We start from the raw sequence: 20,088 nt of genomic DNA on the forward strand, positions 1-20,088 counted from the left end.
AGGCACAGATTTTCTTCATCACGGTGTGCATCGCAATGTGCCGCCTGCCGAAGGCCAAGAGCTGCAACAAAGCAGTGATGGCGTTCCGCCCCTTTGCGGAAGCTTTCGGCTGCAACGCGAGCGCCAAGATGAACAGGCAGCAGCAGTGTCGCTTTTTCAAATAGGCATGCGTTGGGTGATGACCCAAACATCGATTACTATTCAGTGGCTTTTCGCTTTATTTCTTAACTTGATCCCTCGTTGACTACTCTCCACAGGGGACATCCACACTTGTGTACGGCGATGCAATGCGGATTAAGTAGATCTTTTTTATTTCCTGTAGTGCGTAATAAACTTCAAAACAATTTGTTCAAAAATCTTGTTACAGTGGAAAGAGTACATTATCGAGCGTTACATTTAAGGAAAACGCAAGTAAACGCACTGGATGGATGTATTCGTTTCGTTGTAATGACTTAAACGTGAGGAACGTTTCCTACATAAGACATTGTGAACACGACTCTAGATTTTTTTTTGCTCAAGGTTATATAGCAACGCGTGATTGGAACGTACGACTCTAAAATTGTATATCCTTGATAATGGCTAAGTAATTGTTTTAGAGGAGCTTCCGTTTCCCAAGCAAGCCTGATGCTTGATTCTTTAAATATAAGACACACACACGTATATATATTCGATTCTGGCATCGCTGCGATACGGACTGTTAGATCGCACTGGTGTGCCACGCAAATAAGGCATGCCCTGACAAGACACCAATATTGTCAAAAAACGAAGCGAAGGACGGGGGCTGGGTGAGGAACAGCGCTGTTTACATAGGGAGCTGTGTTTAATTCTACGGAGATAATACCGCATTTAACGAAATACATGAATGACGTGGGTATGATTTATGAATTTGCCAGCGACTCGTTCAAGCAATTCATTATATATGGCGATTTTAAAGCCACGCATTTGTTTTTTGTAATATTTCGCTATAGAGATTAAGGCCGCGAACATTTTGGTGTTTGTGAAATGTTTTGGGGGATATACTAGCAGTCGTCAATCGAGCGCGCAGCTCACTCTATCTATGTGGAATATTGAAGCTGGAATAAAAATTGAAGGCTACCCTGATTCTTGACGTACGTTTCTCGTAGTGGCGCTCGCACGCTTAAGTTCGTCTACCCTGGTGTATTCCATGAGTTGACTTTGTGTTTCGTCGCACTGCCCAAGATCATCTCGGAGGAAGATGGATGATCTCGGCATGGCCTCCGAGATTGCCGGCTAATCTCGGAGGCCATGATCTCGGAGGCATGGTTGAGATTCGCTCCTCCAGGCGCCGCAACGATCCCATGGAGCTGCTTCCAAGAAAAGTGCCTGCTCTTTCAATGAACTCATTCAAATAATTTTCATTAATTATCCTGAGAGTCAATTGGTCCTGATGTTCCGGTATCATATGCATCTAATATAGGTTCTCACTTGAACTAGAACCATTGATTTCGTACCAATTATACTTTTTGTTGGATATTCTAGAAACCGGAAGTGCTTGGAAGAGAAACAGAGAGTATCGCTCATTGGCCGTGCTACTAAAAATTAAATTTAAAATAATTAAACGGACACTTGGTTCCATCTGTCTTCTACGTCCAAGATGTAGATGTGAAAGCTGGATCCGCCTGCACTCCCACTTGGAAGTTCAAAGTCTGCAGGTCTGTAACGCTTTCTCGCATGATTAGGGAATACAGTTGAAACTCGTTTTAGCGAAGTGATGACCATGCACGCTTGAATGATTTCGCGAAATCTGGAAGTTCGTTAAGCCGAGAAACGGATTTTTTCGGTCCTTCGAAATCCAAAATTGTAACACAGCGACACCCAAAAGCTGTCGTGGATTTGCATCTTCCGCTAGCCCACGCCTGCACTTGCCGGGCGTGGGAGGCTCCATGTCCGGGCGAAGCAAGCCAGGTCACGTCAACCTATGGCAGGCTGCCGATATGCAAAAATTAGGAGAACGAATGCAGTGATTATGCGAGTAGGCTGTGCAGAAGAGGGGGGGGGGGGGTTGAAGGAGATACAATTAGTGCCATCAGTCGCATAAACCATGAAATAGCGAAAGCAACCATCGTAGTGTTGTGGGAGCATTCACACGGACCCTGAACCACTGCCGCCCATATATAACGACTGCTTGGCCTGTTGTTCTTTGCGTGGGTGCGGCGTGCAGTCTCGTCCAAGCAAAGCTGGGGTCGTGGGTATAGTGGCTTTATGTTTTAATGCGACAGCGTTAAATCCGCATAGCCACTCTATACCCACGACCATACAATTTCAAAGAAATATCACTTCTTTTTCTCACTCTACTTCAGGAAAAGCTTCGCTAAATAGTGTTTGGTGTCAAGTTAGCTTCGTGAATTCGGGTTGACGACAACATTGAATCTCACGAATACGTGCCACGGGTATGAAAATTTATTCGTTAGATGTGGAAGTTCGTAAAATCAGATTTCGTTATATCGAGTTTTAACTGATGTGCACTTCGTCCAGTCCTGCAAGAGCATCTTTTATGTATTCTTGTCATGTATTCTTTTTATTACTGTACATGTGTTGAAGAACGGTGCGCAGCCGCACAATTTACAATAAGTGGCTAGCCATGTACAGTAATCAAAAGAAGACATGACAAGCTTACCAGAGAGATCGTTGAGGCTGAGGCTATGTCATCCCTGGGTGTGCATCAGCACTCCGTCGCTTATCCTGAGTGATAAAGAACTGTCATTTCTAAGAAATTAATTTTCTGCACATCATATGTCAAGAGATGTTTTAATCGGGCGATATAAGTAAGCGAGTGTGGAATTGAACATTATGTTGGAAGTTAGCGCCTGTGTTGTGTGTCCTCTTCTTGTGTCCCCGTTCCTTCAGCGCTATATTTTTCGTCGTCAGTATGTACCAACAAGATAAATTTCAACAGTGCTGAAACAGTGGACTCTGTAAGGACCGTGAATAGTGTGGAAGGCGTCGAACATTTTAGTGGGACAGCATTTAAGTTCTCGAAATTTGGTTGGCCTTGCGCCGTTATGGTTCATTCTTCAATCCCATTAGCCTGACGGCGACTCATATCGTCGTGATTGCCGACAGGGGTCGACCTCTGTGGTCAGCACTGCAGTATAAGACCGCAAAAACTTTTTCTGCCCGCCCTAAAATTTCGTGCGCTCTTCTACCAGACGTTCTAGGTTTGTCAAGCAATTCCCCGAAACATGTGGGTGGGCAATGCGTGATACAGATTAATATGTAGGCACTGTCACTTCTATGAATCTTTGGTACTTTTCCGCTGATGAAACCAACCCACTAAATTTATTGTACCGAAAAGCCGCTACACCAATTCACTTATTAAGGCGAAAGCCTTATATGCCTCATCAAACGCGAAATTTGATCGTGGGCGTCCCGCGGCGTCGTGGACGAGTGATGAAAAAAAAAAAATTACGATAAAGTGGTGTCATTATATGACGACACGATTACGTCAGAAATCGCCAAAATTTGTGACATCGTCATGACGTTATCTTGACGTCACTGTGACGTCACGTGAGGTTACATCACATGATGACGTCATTACAGCACATCATAGCTTGGTCAAGGTGGTCCGATCACGGTTAAATTTAATAAGTACCACTTGACACGTCGCCTAGCGCTCCGCGCTCTCAGTGCCCTGAAACGCAACTTGAACATATTAACAAAGGATGCTCAGCGCACAGATGTCGAATGGACAGGCCATCGGTGATTGCGATGGATGTTAATTGGTGTTCGAAACGATCATTTTTCAGTTTTTTTTAATGTTCGACGGAAAAGCGCCCGCCACGTGCAAATGTGGTGCAGGACTGGAGTCAGCATTTGACGCAGCGCAGGCATTCTTTTCTTCCCTTTTTAGACCAATACCCATGATGAAACACTTTATATATATATATATATATATATATATATATATATATATATATATATATATATATATATATATATATATATATATATATATATATATATATATGTATGTTAGTGTTTCATTGGTCCGAAAAGGAAAGAAAATATGCCTGCGCGGCCTGCGTTGCGTCGAACGCTGCCTGTCCTCTACCACGATCGTACGTGGCGGCCGGCCGCTTTTCCGTCGAACATCCTAACAAAAAATCACGCCATATCCACGAAGTGAATGATGATTGAGGAGCTGGCTCGGAGATAATTCCTCTACTGTCATATAAAGACGTGAAACGTTGGTGTAGTAGCGATTGTGGTCAGGTTGTTGTAGAACCACAAGCGGTCGCAGACTTTACAGCTGTGGCCGAACGTGTGGTCGAGGAAACCGCGCTTGAAGCGCGCGTCGGCGCCACCAACTTCAGGTAGCGACAACTTTCGGCGCTTGGCCGCTGCATCCCGCGCCCTTACCTCTTCGAGGTTCTCTTGCCGCCGCGTCCGCACTGCTTCGGCTTCGCGGGCTTGTATCTCGGGGTCCGCCCGACGCTGACGTCTCCCTGCGGCCTCGCGAGCTCTCACCGCAGGGTCTTGGCGGCGAGCCCGCATGCTGCTGCGTTGCGAGCCCTCCGCTCCGCCGCCTTGTCTTCTTCGTTCATGTTATTAATATCGAAGCGCACTGACTGACGACTGTCGAAAGAGAGAGGAAGCGCACAGTTGTGGCCCTCTAGCGGCTTCCTATCAAACTAAAGCAAGCGTCGGCTTGGAGCGAGCGCCGCATGCTACAGATGGCTCTGCTATTGTGGTTTTGCCTGCGTTATTATCATCATCAAGATGCTCGATGAACAAGAGGAAGAAGACTTCTCTTTCGCGCCAGCGTGCGCATGCTACAGTTGGCTATGCTATATGTGGTTTTGCCTGAGCTAATATCATCATCAAGGCGCTCGAAGAACAAGAGGAAGAAGACTTCTCTTTCGCGCGAGCTGCGCCTGTAGCGGCCGCCTATGGAACTAAGGTTACGCGTATGGCGCAGGACTTCGCCCCAGCTTAAGAACCTGGCGAGCCAGCTATTAAAAAAAAAAAAAAACGGTACGCTTTTACGACCACTAAATGTCTATCGAAGTCACCGATAATCTGTTCAATCGACCTCTGTACGCTGAGCAGCCTTCGCTAATCCGTTGAACTTGCTTTTGAGGGCATTAAGAGCTTATAGCATTAGACGGCATGTCACGTGGTATTTTTTTAAAGTTTCGCCCACTTCAAGAAAAAATGAAAAAAATTAAACAGGGCAGTTAGCACACGTGAAATAATGTTAGGGCGCTGAACAAGTGATACAGTTTTTGCATTGAAGATTTTCCGTTAAATCGGCCATTTTAGAAGTTCAATAAGCAACCTGTCTTATTACCCAGCTTGGTGGTTTGGCGGAATATTACGTGATACCAATCGGCTGATAACAATACTGCACCAAATTTACACGCGTAACGTCTATGTTTGATTTTGTAAGACTTGGCGCAAGTTAGCTGCAGTACCTTGTACGTTTGCTGCGGAGCGGTACGAATGTACAAAGGGGGAAAAAAACTAACCTCCTGCAGAAAAAAAAAATCCTCGGGCTCGTCCGGGATTTGAACCCGGGACCTCTCGCACCCGAAGCGAGAATCATACCCCTAGACCAACGAGCCGCGCTGGCATGTAGTGAACACCTATATAATATAAAAAAAAATATCTGTCGAAAGAAACTACGCGCTCGCCGTACCATACATCAGGTCTGCAGGTAAGCCTACGGCTTGTTGCTGGTAAAGGAAGCAGTGTACGTCTCTCTTGCAAATGGACAGCGTGGCATGCTGCTGGAAATCAATGAATCAACAATGCATGGTAATAAACGACGACCATGCATCACATGAATGCACTTGTAAAGTCGAGCGGGAGTTTATTTTTTAGCTGCGTTGAGTTTATCCAACAACATGACAAGCACATAAGAGTACACATAGACGTTGTTAGGTGTGAAGTGAAAAAGGCTGCATTTCACAGCTTTACTGGCCTTCATCACCTGGGAATGAACAAAACCAACGGAAACACGCTTGTGGACCATCACAGCAGAGTCAAATAAAACTCTGAAATACATAATAAAGGGAGAAAGATTTTATTCAAAACAAAGCAATGAATAAATAAATGATACTAGGCAACCATCACATAAATGGTCTAATATTCATGAATAACACAATCAGTACCTTCTATATATGTAGTATATGTACAGTTTTAGACAAGATGGGTAAAATTTCAACATTTGTTTATACTCGTTCTTTTTATATTTCTAGAATCTTTTAATACCGTTTCCCATCCCTATACACATTAGCATGCCAGCGGATATGTACACGGTGGCAAAAAACTTTTTCCAGTAAAGAGTCTCTCTTTCTCACTCAAATTTAAGGATACGCAAAAAAACAAACAAAGGGGATAAAGCTTTAAAAAATGACACACGGAAATGTTAGCTTATCAATCTACTGAACACGGCGGATTGCTATTGATTTTAACACCAGAATATTGACCAAAGTTTCATGGAAGCGCTGTTGCCAACATTTTTTATGTAAACTGCCGACGGCCCCTGCATGTACATGTTGCAGGCGCTTATGGAAAAAAAAAATAGCCTAAAGGTTCGGTGGAAGGGCGGAGAGAATTAGCGGATAAGCAGAACGAAACTACGCAGAATTAGCTCAACGCAATATAGGCAAACTTGGCTCATCTGACCACCGGAAGACTGACAAATTTCATTACCTCGTCCATTACACAGCTCATCCCTGCACGTCAGTCTGCTCGACGTATTCCCATGCTTACTTATTCTACTGCTGTTATGGTAAGCGGGCACATATCACCGGCAAGGTTTTTCCATCGATGATAAATATATACACGTAGCAACAAAGGCAACTATACATTTGATTAGATCACCGTTTTTAACAGAATATGATTTGTCAGCGGGTCATCTCTACTCAAGATTAGAAATGTCTCCTTCAGGCGCAAATTATGATCGAGTGATGGCATATGTGTCAAATTAGCGAAAGAAAATTCTACGGCACTCGATATTACATTCCAAGGAAGAAAACGAATTAACATGATGGGTTTGGTGAGCTTTAGTAATCAATCGGAATTAGAGTGTAATTAAATATTTAATTTTGCAGTCAGTCATGTTCATTTTTACAAGAAAATAGTCAAATCGTAGGCTCACAATGCATACGCAATTTATTTTCGGCAGAGCGGCAATCTCCACACTCAGCTGCAGGCCATCCAGAGGGTCCACGACATCTCGGCGGGACTTCGACTCCCGGTCGCATCGTGGGCGGAGCCAGAAACCTGACCTTGGGGGGCCTCCGGCTCCCCAAGGTCAGGTTTGAAAAGGTTTGGAAATGAAAAAAAAAAACACAAAGGCTTGGCCTGAGCACACGAGACCGCAAGTAGTTCCCTATTCGCACCGAGTTGCGCATGGCCTGAAAAAGGTTGCTGTCAGGTATGGCGTGCCTGTAGTGTTCTCGGCACCAAGGAAGCTGAGTGGCTTATGCGCACGTATTGGACGAAACAAGAAACCACAGTGTGATACGAACATAGGTCGGAAAACTCACTCACGAGTCGACTCACTCAGACTTACTCAGTCTCAGATCGCGCCGTGAGTCTAAGTCTGAGTGAGTCCGGGTGAGTAATATTTTGGTGAGTTTGGGTCTGGGTGAGTCCGGTTGAAGAAAATTTTAGTTAGTCTGAGTACGATTGAGTCCAGTTGAGGAAAGTATCGGTGAGTCTGAGTCTGAGTGAGCTCAAAGCGCAAAATATATTTCCTTAGTGAGTCCGTGTTGAGCTTCACCATTTGTTGCCGACTTATGGTCCTATCTACTCATCTTCAGCATTACTATCAGCGTTATATAGGCTTACGTTTATACTCAAATCTAGTTGCACTTATCTCAGCGCACTAGCATTCATGCTCCGCCTCAATATTTATTGATCAGAGGCGTGAGTTAGGGAAAGGGGTGCCTTGACCTCCTCCGCAAGCTCTTTCATGGGAAGTCCTTGATAAAGATATCTCGTGTGAGTCGCGTATTTCATAAAGATGTCCTTACTGAATCGATATGTGATAATGATGATATATGATGTATGACGATGACTCGTATTTGAAGGTGCGAGATCAAAAGGTGTATCGTAGAGCACCGATTATGTAAGATATTGGCATTAAAAAGGATTGACACCATAATCGAAAAAGCTAATTTTACGCCAACGGACTCATGAGTCGGCTCACTCAGGCTCAAGTGAAACTGTGAGTCTGAGTCTGAGTGAGTCCGGCTGAGTAATATGTTGATGAGTTTGAGTCTGAGTGAGTCCGGTTGAGAAAAAGTTTAGTGAGTATTACTTCGAGTGAGTCCGCTTGAGGAAACTTTTGGTGAGTCTGAGTCCGAGTGAGCCCTCACAGCAAAATATCTTTCTTGAGTGAGTCTGAGTAAGCTCCAATTTTTTTGCTAACCTATCGATACGAAGCATGGCCATATCTTTGAGGATTGTGCTGTTTGAGTCGTATACGAGATACCACTGACTTGCGGGATGGTTTACATAGGCCAGACGGCTCGTCGTGTAAACCCTAGAGCGTGGGAACATTTCAAATAGTTAAAAAAGGGAACAGGATCAAATCTGGCCCTTCACTGTAAACAATGCAAACGTAAGCCGGTACTGAATGAAATGAGAATTTTGGGCCGAAGTCATGAAAAAATGGCGCGTGAAATGCTCGTCGCCTTTCACATTGCAAAGAAGGGCGAAGCGTGTTGCAGTGATAGCTCTGTGGCGTTGCGCAGAATGGAACAAGATTTCCTGCAATCTTTTTTATAATCTCGAGAAGCAAAATAAGGACGCGAAGATGACACAGAGTAATTTGCATGCCATGTTTTGTGTTATGCCTATTTGGTTGGTACGATTGATGTGAAGGCGATTGTGATATAACCATGTGACCGCATGAGTGTTAATATTTGAGCCTCGCTTTGGTGATTAAAGAGTTGGTAGTCTAGCCGCTTTCCTGTCTCCTTCACCGTTTCCTGTGTTCGTCCGTTTTTGGCTGGATATATTTCCTTGATGCAATGCACCAACTAGCCCAACAACGAGTTATACTGTGCATGTGCTTTCACCGATAATTGCGGTTGATTTAACAAGTCACACATAAACAAGATATCATAAAGCAGTTCTAGCAATTTATCACTTTCACTGCAAGGGCTAGGCGTGTCACGTCTCGCGAGTCTCGCAGCGCAGACGTGTTAAGCGGGACGATCGACTGTAGACAATACCGCTAAATTGTCTCTTTTTTGCTTTGCCTTTCTCTGTGTCTTGTAAGTTTTTCTTTTCCTGCTTTTTTTTTTGCCAGACTTCGTCGTCCTGAAGTCGCCTGCATTTCTTGCCTCCTGGTCGAGTGCGTAAGTGTATTTCTGTAATGCATGGCAGTCGTTTAATACTACGCATTGTTCATGCAATGATTTCGAGAACCATGCCACGCTGTCCATTTGCATATCGACACGTACATGCCGCTCCCTTCACCTGCAACTGTAGTCGTAGGTCTACCTGCACACCTAATGTACGGTATTACGTCTGCATTATTTCGTTCTGATAGAGCTTTTTGATATTGTGTAGCTGTTCACTGCATACCAGCTCGGCTCGTTGGTCTAGGGGTATGATTCTCGCTTCGGGTGCGAGAGGTCCCGGGTTCAAATCCCGGACGAGCCCGAGATTGTTTTTTACTTATTTTTTTTTCTCTGCTAGGAGTGATACTGCTTTTTTTATACATCTTCGCCGCTTCACAGCAAACATACAGGTTACTACAGCTAACTTGCGCCAAGTATTAACAAAACAAACATCGGCGCTAAGCGTGTGGAATCGGCCCAGTGTTTTTCTGAGCGATACATGCACCAAGTCAAGAAATTATTTGCAATCCGCAAAGCAAGGTAATTAAGATAGATTGCTGACTTAAGTTTTAAAATAGTAACTAGCCTAAAAGCCTTCAATAAAAAAGTTGAAGAGCTTTCCCATTTCATTTCATTTATTTATACCCTCAATGCCAAAGTCATTACAGAGGGAGGGGGGGTGAGTAAAAAAATAGAAGTAAAAAGCAAACAAGAACAGCAGCAAACAATAAATAAAGATAAAAGTTCTTTGTCTCCTATTTATACAGTGTTAGTTAGTGTTGTTTTAAAATGTTCGTGGTCTTCAATGATGGCGATGCCTCCGGGAAGGCGGTTCCAATCCTATGATGTGCGCGGAGTAAAAATATGATAACAGTAATCAGTGCGACAGGAAGTGATTCCAACTTTGTGGGAGTGATCAATGCGAACGGAATGGTAGGAAGGTTTAGCTTCTTGCGATACATCGGATTATTTCATCCACGCTAAGACAACTTCCCTGCTTAATATTTTTTCCAGCCTTTCTTTAAAGTGCTCGAAATTTCGAAAATATAACGTGACTGTCGGCTGACGCGCAGATCTTTCAGTGCCTTCAAATGTAATTTGAACGAATTCGTACCGGCTGCTCCGCGCACACAGGTCGACTGAAAACAGTATAGTGATGGAGAGCTACCGATGGTACTATGAATAATATCGATAGCCGAGTCACTATCGAACAATCGATGGTAACAAATACTATCGATAGCGCTATCGATAGTAAATTGGACGGTACTGTCAATAGTATAAAATCAACAGCGCGAACTCATTGCAGAATAAACTTGGTTCACCGCGCGCGTGGTACATAGTGTAGCCGGAGGAGCAGGCTGAAGGGCAAGAAAGTTGACATGCCTGTGTTGTTCACCAGAGTGCTTGCTGACACGTGATCGTAAAGTCAAACTGTTCAGCTGTAGCGGAAAGGAAACCGTTACATGCGGTGGAAGTGCGCGGCTTCAAATTTATACTGCATTTCATGATTTCAAAATAAAAAATACCAATAACTTAGTTCGTTAATTGTAAGGTGTAAGGTGTAAGGTGTAACTTGTAAGGTTGCTTTTAGATATGAATTTTTTGATGGACGTATTCCGCCAACTTCACTGCGGAAATATTTCATTTCTCTCGCCGAAAATTGCCTATAAATTAAGCTAAGCTGATAGTAGGCTATCGCAAATATTTTGGCAATATGGCCGGCCAGCAACAGCATCATTATTCACACCACAGACGATAGTATTGTCACGTGGTTGTGACGGTTAAGAATGCTGTGGCAAGACTGGGAAATACGAAGCTCTTTATTTGGGCTAACTCGTGCCCAGAAAATCAGTACTCCAAATAGAAGCGATACAAGCTGCGCACTGATATCGGAGAGAACAGTGGTCGGCCGTCGAGTAAACTGATCATCGGTTGAACGCGTCGTCTTTTATACATCATTCATCGAACCTTCCAGCGTTATCACTGGTGCTTGCGTAAGCTCTCGAATACGCTTTACTAGGTCTTAGAAAGCTAGGTATTAGAAAGAGATCATTGAAACTGCAGCGTCCAAAATGCTTTTGTTGAAACTTCATGGGCAGTTGTGCTTAAAAAGCCACCCATGAGCCCTATGCACAACCTACACGAAGTCACCACATTTTTTTAGGGGCGAAGCTCCTTAAGGCGTCACCCGTTCGTCCCTCGTAGTCGTCGTCGTCGTAGTAGTAGCAGTAGTAGTAGTCGTAGTCCGTAACAAGTCTTACGCTTTGACCTCCAAGGTGGTGCCGGTGGGAGGTTTTTCCTGTGCGTTGTTGAACAATAAAAAATTCGCAGCGTGCGCGTTAACTAAAAGCCGAATTCTTCTGTCTCTCATTCCCCATTAGCAGCCATTGGCATGTTCCAGTAGGAAACGTTAGTAGAAGTAGAAGTGTAAGTGTTAGCTAAAAGCCGACTTCTTCTGTCTCTCATTCCCATTAGCAGCCATTGTTTACCTCCAAGGTAGTGCCTGGTGAGATTTCTCCTGTGCGTGATTAAACAATAAATATTTTGTTCAAAACGCCGTTGATTGATGAAATAAACCAACGAAAGACGCCAGATGTTTTGTAAAAGCAAAACGAAAGAACGCCAGATGTTTATAAAGCAAAACGAAAAGACGCCAGCGGCTTAACGAAAGATGCCAGATTTTTCTAAAGCAATGGTTTTCTAAACAATGAAAATTCACAGCGTACATGCAAAATTAAAGTGAGCTGCAAGTCGTCATAACTCATCGAACCTTTAGTATAAACGCGCCTGATCTCACGTCGGTTGGGCAGAATTCACGGAAGATTCACGGTTTACCGATGAACCTCCGCAGCTTCGCCAACTCATTATCATTCACTCCGTGGATATGCTGTGATTTTTTTATCGCGTTTCGCAGCGTGGACCGGTGTGTCAGAGTGACACAGGTCTGCTACTTTATACCCTATAGACATTCGGGCGTTGTCGTCACTTCGGTGTAAACATGTTCTTTAATGTATCTTTATAGGAAAAAAAAAACGCCAGGCCTGCGCTGAAACCGCAGCACAGTCACAGCGAAAGCTGGAAGAGCGGCGTTTCTGGAGCCCGTTAAGCTCTCTTGGGGCTACAATACAAGTACACTAGAAAGGTACCCACTACGCTAAGTTCGGAAGCGCCCACTAAGCCATTATTCGTCATTCTATGGAGAAGCGAGGCACCAGCTACACGTCTGTAAGGCATTATGTGCACTTTGTTGACGTGACGACTGATGACGATGAAGAATTATGGCTCAGCCCTTTGTAATGGGTTGGAATCTTTAAACGGCCCACCAGTTATGTAATTTGCATTGGGTGACGCCCGGTCGCTATTTCCCTCTCCCGTCATGCTGTATACGTTGACGTGGAAGAGAGACCGGGGGGGGGGGGGGGCGAATAACTTTATTGAGACCCCGAGGTAATGGATCATGCGCTTATGGGCTTCCTTGGCAACCAATACAAGTGCACTTGCGAGGAACCCACTACGCTATAAATCATTGTAATCTTACTGAGACCCCGAGGAAGTGGATCATGCGCTTATGGGCTTCCTTGGCAACCAATGCAAGTGCACTTGCGAGGAACCCACTACGCTATAAATAATTGTAATTTTTTAGAAGTAGGGCAGCAGGCACTGTGCCATTTTTCGTCATTCTACAGAGAGCGTTGGTACCTGCTAAACGCATGTAAGGGATTATGCGCACTTTGTTGATTCTGCGCCTGATGACGATGAAGAATTATGGCGGAGCTTTTTTGTAATGGGTTGGAAGCATTCAACAACCTACTCGTTGCGCAATTCGCAATTGTTTGACGCCTGGTTACAGAATTCGCGTTGTGCGACGCTTGGTGCTTATTTTATTCTTCTACCACGCTATATTGCATAGGCTAATGTGGTTCCTTCCCGACATGAAGCCTGTATAGGACCTTTTTGCAAAGCAGTTTCAAGCACCGGCATGGCTCAGAGGTTGAATACAGGCTCCCACGCAAAGGGGCCCAGGTTCGAACCTCGTTCCATCCTGGAATTTTTTTTCTTATTTAGTTCTTTTTCTTATTTCGAGCGATACTGGTTACGGACACCGGCGGCGGCGGCGGCGGCGGCGGCGGCAGCGGCGGCGGCAGCGGCGGCGGCGGCGGCGGCGGACAACTACGGCGCCAAAAACGGCCGGAGAAATGATCTCATAACAGCTTTCGCTGTAAAACAAGAATTGGCAGAGTCTAATTTGGTTTCCTAGCGAGCCAGGCCACGTTCGAGCAACCCGGTCTTGCTGGAACCAGACATTCCCGCGGTGCGCTGGTGTACGGTTCCAGATAAAGTTATTCAGTGGGCCATTCAGTATTATCCTGACGTAGCCATCTCCGGTGAGCGTTTCTTCAAAAAAGACTGGGCCGTATAATCTTGCCGGCGTAAATCCCTCACCAAACACTGAAAGACCGCTTGGTGTTGTGACCGTTACAGCCAGTGAGGATTTTAACAGGATAGCTAGGTGGGCTAGTCGTTTATTTGCGCTCAAAGTTTCATATCATAGTCGGTGTTTGTCGTGGTTAATTAATGGCCGTTGTGAAGGTTGGCCTAGGCATTATCAGAAACGAGGGCTCCATAGGACCAGTTTATGATCTTCAGGAAGCCTGGATTATCCTCTGGCTCTATCGAATCCAGTTGCAGAAATCAAGACGGCTTTGAAGATTCCTCTCTTCCAAATACTGATGCTAGTGAACACGATAAGGGTAGAGTGCTCCACTCTTGAGCCCTTGCCAAACATTTGTGCTGGAAACACCTGTCCCGTCACTCACGTCACGCACGCTTGCATGGGAATTAACTGCCACGAAATCGAGGTTGTCAGTTCTGAGAGATTCATTCACATCCTTCGTCCGCTGACGCGGCTTTATGAACGTGCCTGCCACCTTGACCGTTTCGCAATTTCGCACCAGTGTGAAACCATTTGCCCTAGGTCCAGGATGCCAACTGTGAATAATCTCGCAGCTTTTTGCCCATCTCCGTTCGCTCGGCCGAGCTCAATATTCGCACGTTCCTAATAAGTAAAGGGCGTCCTTCCAGACTTTCCTTCCTTGAAGCGTGTCCGTTACCCACACCGAACAAAAAACGGGAAACAATTGCGCACAATAATTGTTTTTATTTCAGTATTTCATCACACTATTATCCTTTCCTCCTTCATCGTCTTTCTTCGTTGGTCCGAAATGAAAAGAAAAAAAAAATGCTTTCGCTGCGTCAAATACTGTCGCCTGTCCCGTATCGCATTCGCACGTGGCGGCCGCATTTTAAATGCGAAGCATTTCTTAGCGAACCTCAGACACTTTGGGCGTTTCTATCTACGTATCTATCTATCTCTCTATCTATCTAGCCGCCTACGTCTGGGCGCTCTCCCAGTCGTCTCCATAGGTTGTAATATACCAAAATTTGCATAGCATAGAATAAGTGTATGACGAACACGATTCACTGGTGATGACATGAATAACGCAAAATACCTGTCGCGTACGTCATGAAACCCTTTCTCTCAGTCACGTGTGGCACATACCCGCATACCAGAGTTCATGTTATGCGGGTATGTGCCACAGGTGATAACATAGCGTCAATCAACGCAGTAACCGCGAACATACACATTAACGCGGAGGGAAAGTGATAATAATAATAATTGTTGAGGTTTGATTTCCCAAAACCACGATATGAATATGAGAGACGCCGTAGTGAAGGGCTCCTGAAATTTTGACCATCTGGTATTCTTTAACCCGCACTGACATTGCACAGTACACGGTCCTCTAGCATCTCGCCTCCATCGAAATGCGACCACCGCGGCTGGGATCGAACCCGCGACCTTCGGGTCAGCAGCCGAGCACCGTAGCCGCTACACCACAGCGGCCGACGCATGGAAAGTTAGGGAGCTGAAGACAGAGCACCCCTGGAAGACGCTGGGTTACCATCCACTCGTCCACGTGGTCTGCAACGTCGACTACGTGGATTACGCAAAAACCGGGGTCAGCGGGCCCGCGAGGTGACCGGCAGGCTCGCCTTGCCGGTCCCTACGTGGGACTGAGCCGGGTGCGCGACCCAGTCGCGTTCTGCAGGACGCAATAAAGTTATTTTCCTTCCTTCCTTCCTTCCTTCCTTCCTTCCTTCCTTCCTTCCTTCAACGTTTCCTACAATCACTCTGCCGAGAGGACCATGTCCCTCATGATTACCGGTGACTTCAGCATTGATTTATCAAAACCCAACAACGCCTGGTTCTTAGACGGCATGAAAGTCGGCTTGGATGTGGACAGGGCATCACAAGACCTCGGTGCCACGTCCAGGACAGGAGGCATCATAGATCATTTCTTCGTAAAAGCCATCTGCGGTTTGCACCATCTCTACTACACCTCGCACTTCACTGCACTTAGACCGTTCGTGGCCGCGATGACGAACGGATCCGATAACAAGTCCTGTCCAGCTGCTGGTGCTCACTGATCACGGTTATGATGACCTTATTAAAGAACTGCCAAGGGAGCCCCGCCATGGTGGTCTAGTGGTTATGGCGCTCGACTGCTGGCCCGAAGGTCGCGGGATCAAATCCCGGCCGCGGCGCCTGCATTTTCGATGGAGACGAAAATGTTTGAAGCCCGTGTGCTTAGGTTAGGTGCACGTTAAAGAACCCTGTTGTCGAAATTTCCGGAGCCCTCCTCTACGGCGTCTCTCATAATCATATCGTGGTTTTGGGACGTTTAACCCCAGATATTATTATTAGGAACTGCCAAGAACCTTCCACCCATGCGCACGGGTTCGTGAAACGTGCGTGCGCTCTCCGTCATAACGGATAAGTTAAGCATAACAACTGTAACGCAACTCAAACAACTGCAACTGTGACTGTAACGTACGTGCAGTGAGCCTGCGCGTGCCACTCGGCTGTGTATATATCTAGGGAAACTCTACTGAATAAAGCTTAGTTGCGAGTTACGCCTGTCCTGTGCATCTGTGTTCCTTCATTTTCCTATCAGAATTCGCGCTATCCTGTATTGAAGAATATAAGCCCTACATATCAGCTTACTGCGTCTGCTGTTGGTAACAGCTATGTTGCTGTTGGCATCGTTAAGCAACTGTAAGCAACTGGTTATATAACACATGTGCGACTCTTCAAAATATGTGTGTGCGGATACCATTTGCACGTTTCTCTAGCGTCATTCCGTAAAGTTTCGCCCACTGTGAAAATTTGCGACACAGTCACCTTCCTGCGCATGCTTCGCATAACATCGATTCCCACGGTACGTGGGATCTGCCGAACTTTTTCGTCGAAGATTTTTTTTAGCGGTATAATTAGTTCAACTTACATGTGAAGACACTAGAAGACCTGCGCGTCAGGCGGCAGTGACATGATATTTTTGAAATTTCGTGCACTTCGGAGAATTGCTGGGAAATTATTAAAAATGGAAGTTATCTTAGCATGGATGAAATAACCCGATGTTTCGCAAGAACCGCTTCAACTTTTGTATTAGAGATGTTTCATTAGAGTTGCTATTTAGAAATTTAATTCAACAATCTTTGTGAATTACCCAGCTTGGCGGATCGTAAATAACATCGTGACGTGCCGCTTTGGGATCCCATGCTTGGCTTTCGAAAACTTGCAGTAATTGCGCACGAGTTTGCATTGCGATCTGAGCGTTGCCTGGCGTTGGTTTGGGCAAGTAACGTTGCTCTGGCGTGAACACCATGCGCAGCAACTGTTTCATTAATTTTGGCCCTACTGTGGCAAGCTAACATGTTTCTGCGAGCGTTTACAAGAGTGCGTATTCCAGTGCAACATGGACGTTTCACGTTTCACGTTTCACGTTTGCACGTTTCATTCGAGGTATGAAATGTTCTGCTAGTCATGCCAGGAGCGAGACGACGCTCCTGACGACGCTCCAATTTTCTAACGTTCCAATGTCACCATTTTTGCTATTTTCGAGTTTTTTTTTCAATTACGAGGAGTTAACGTGATGGACACGATTTTGTTCCGATTTTTGCTCGGGCACCCACGCACTTAGACTTAGGTGCGCGTTAAGAACCCTGTATAGGTGGTCTAAGTCAACCTCGGAGTCCCCCGCTATGCCGTAAAACGTAAGATTTTTTTTTTAGTCTGGTGGGAAGGGCGCAATTGAACGCGCTAATCTGTGGCGCATCGTTAAGTCTGGTTGATAAAGGGTGCTCCTCGTGTCGGGGATAGAAGAGCGACTGGTGAAAGCGCCTGTCGAATATCGGTATCGTTAATGAGCTTAGCGGGATGACAGCTACGGCTCGACGTAACTGGCCTCTCGTTCTCGCAGCGCGGAAATGCCTTATTACAGCTTCTGTTCCAGCGGGATGGCGTTTTGGGAAGTATCGTTACTGCATTCGAGAAAGACAGCGTAATTCATCAGACCATGACTTCGGACAGTGGCGTACCAACTCGTCCGCGAGTGGGGGGGCTCCATATATATATATATATATATATATATATATATATATATATATATATATATATATATGATGTGAGGCAATTTTTTATATTCATAGAGGTGATCAGATGACTTGCTTTTCAAAACTGTTTTAAATCAAGAAAGAATCTGCACAAACAGATTGTGCAGGCTGGGCCGCCCTATACCGCGACAACACAGCAGTGTTTAATAACATTTTGGAAATATTACCGTGGAGTTTAAAAATACACCCAAGTTTAACCTGATCATCTGTGCATTCCATCAGCAAACTTCACAGTTTCAGTTTGCGTTGTAGATACGATGAGTATGAAGAACCTGCTATTACTCTAGTACCTTAAATTCAAACTTATTAAGCTAGACATGTGGCTGGCAAAGCAAGGTACTTCGCAGCAGTCTTCAGGATAAGCCTAGTGACAATTTCTTCACTGTTAGAGCCCTTTGATATAAAGTCTTTCTTAAGAAGAAGACCAAGTTCAGTCGATTAATACTTAAGCAAACCACATTGAGCTGGTTGTGTATAGTTATAAGATTATAAATGACTACGGATTTATATACTAGGTGTCGTTCTTTGCCCTTCTACTTTTTCCAACAGGGGTGGGGGGTGGACGTAAAAGCGGTGAAGTGGCCATTTACTCCTCCCCTCCGGCTCCTCCAAGTAAATAGCCTACGTAAACTGTGTAAGCTCAAATTTTCCTTGAAAAAATGTGGGCGAATATAACGCTAAACTGCCCCGCATTCTTTCCTTCCGTATAGGTCGTTATCTGTTAATGATTGGTTGAAATTTTCTGGGCCTTGCTCGCAGCACTTGCTTGTAAAACGGCGCAACAAATGACGCGTAAGTGATCCACCGCGTAATTACCACGTACGCATGGCTGCGTTAAAAATTATAATAACGAGAGCGATTCGTTGGACAAGTTGGTGATCCATAATGTTGCTAACAGCGCAGAAAAGGACGAGGGACCAGGAAGAATCACAGACAAGCGCTGACTTACAACTGAAGTTTATTTCCGAAACGAGACAGAATATAAGGAAATGCCACGTGAACACAAAAATGATTGCAAAGCACTTATTTGCAAGAAACAAAACAGTCTTGTCAGCCTACATCACATGCGGTGGTCGTGCGCACGGGACATGTACCGAACTTCTTTTTCCATCAAGGCAATGGACGGGACACTCACGCACTTATCTCCAAGTTTCGCGATTTCTGCAGCCTCAATTATTTCCCGCGTTAATTGAGAAGCAGATCGCCCCACCACACGGCACCTCTCGAATAGGGGTTTGCACTCAGCAGAGTCACACGTGCTGCAATGAAGGGCTAAGTGCCCACTGTTCATTTGCCGAACATTGCTGCTATGTTCGCGCAACCGGGTCGTTCACGCATCGACCGGTTTGACCGACGTACTGTTTTCCGCACGTTAGCGGGGTGCTATAGATCACGCCCTCTACACATTCCGGGTAATGGTTTCGATGCTTCACCTGGCAACCATGTTCCTTCTTTTCTAGGGGAGTGGTTTTTGCAGCCAACCTGGAAAGCCTCTGGGGGGCACTAAATGCCACGCGAACATGACGCGTTTGGCTATCTTTTTTAGACCGTGGGAAACACCGTGGACATAAGGCACAACGGCCGTCTTCATTTTGATACACTCATAAGTACCATATCCCCGCTCACCGAGGTTATGGTGAGACTTGTAAATATTTAGTATAGTTTCAGCCACCGAAACGACCACATGCTTTGGATAACCCGCTTTTTCCATGCGGTCCACTTGCTGCGTGAACGAACTATGAAGGGCGTGCACGCATGACTTCTCTAGAGCATTCTTGATGCACATCTTAACAATGCCTCGTTTCACTAATTTGGAATGTGCCGCGCTTGTCTGTGATTCTTCCTGGTACCTCATCCTTTTTTGCGCTGTTAGTAACATTATTATAATGAACTATTTTCAGTATGGCGTATTGTTTGTCATTGGTTCTTAGCTATTCGCCAAAAAATTTCATTGTGCCATAAAATCGCCTCCTATTGTTACGCGACTTCACAAGTCTGCGAAAACTCGCGGCGTTAAAATGAAGTGTGCACAATAAGCAGCACATTACTGTGCTCAATCAACAATAACTCATTTTTTTAGAATAGCCAGACAGTGTCTCTTTGTGAACGTAATTTACGAATGCTGCGCGCCAATCACATTGGCAACGGCTGCTTATAGAAGTGGGCGAGATGGATGCATATGTTTATTGCTTATTGTTAACCTAAATAAAACGTCACCCCTTATATAATGCCCCTCCTACAAAGGGGGACCTTT

At 45.2% G+C, this 20,088-nt stretch overlaps 2 non-coding genes across 2 annotated transcripts; one reads left to right on the forward strand and one right to left on the reverse strand.

Moving 5' to 3' along the window:
• Window positions 1-5,513: 5,513 nt before the first annotated feature.
• Window positions 5,514-5,585, reverse strand: Trnap-cgg (transfer RNA proline (anticodon CGG)). Its single transcript has one exon. It is a non-coding gene; the product is annotated as a tRNA-Pro (tRNA).
• Window positions 5,586-9,573: 3,988 nt separating this feature from the next.
• Window positions 9,574-9,645, forward strand: Trnap-cgg (transfer RNA proline (anticodon CGG)). The gene has a single exon. It is a non-coding gene; the product is annotated as a tRNA-Pro (tRNA).
• Window positions 9,646-20,088: the final 10,443 nt, after the last annotated feature.

The sequence above is a fragment of the Rhipicephalus sanguineus genome, chromosome 11, assembly GCF_013339695.2.
Source record: "Rhipicephalus sanguineus isolate Rsan-2018 chromosome 11, BIME_Rsan_1.4, whole genome shotgun sequence".
Classification (NCBI taxonomy): Eukaryota; Metazoa; Arthropoda; class Arachnida; order Ixodida; family Ixodidae; genus Rhipicephalus; species Rhipicephalus sanguineus.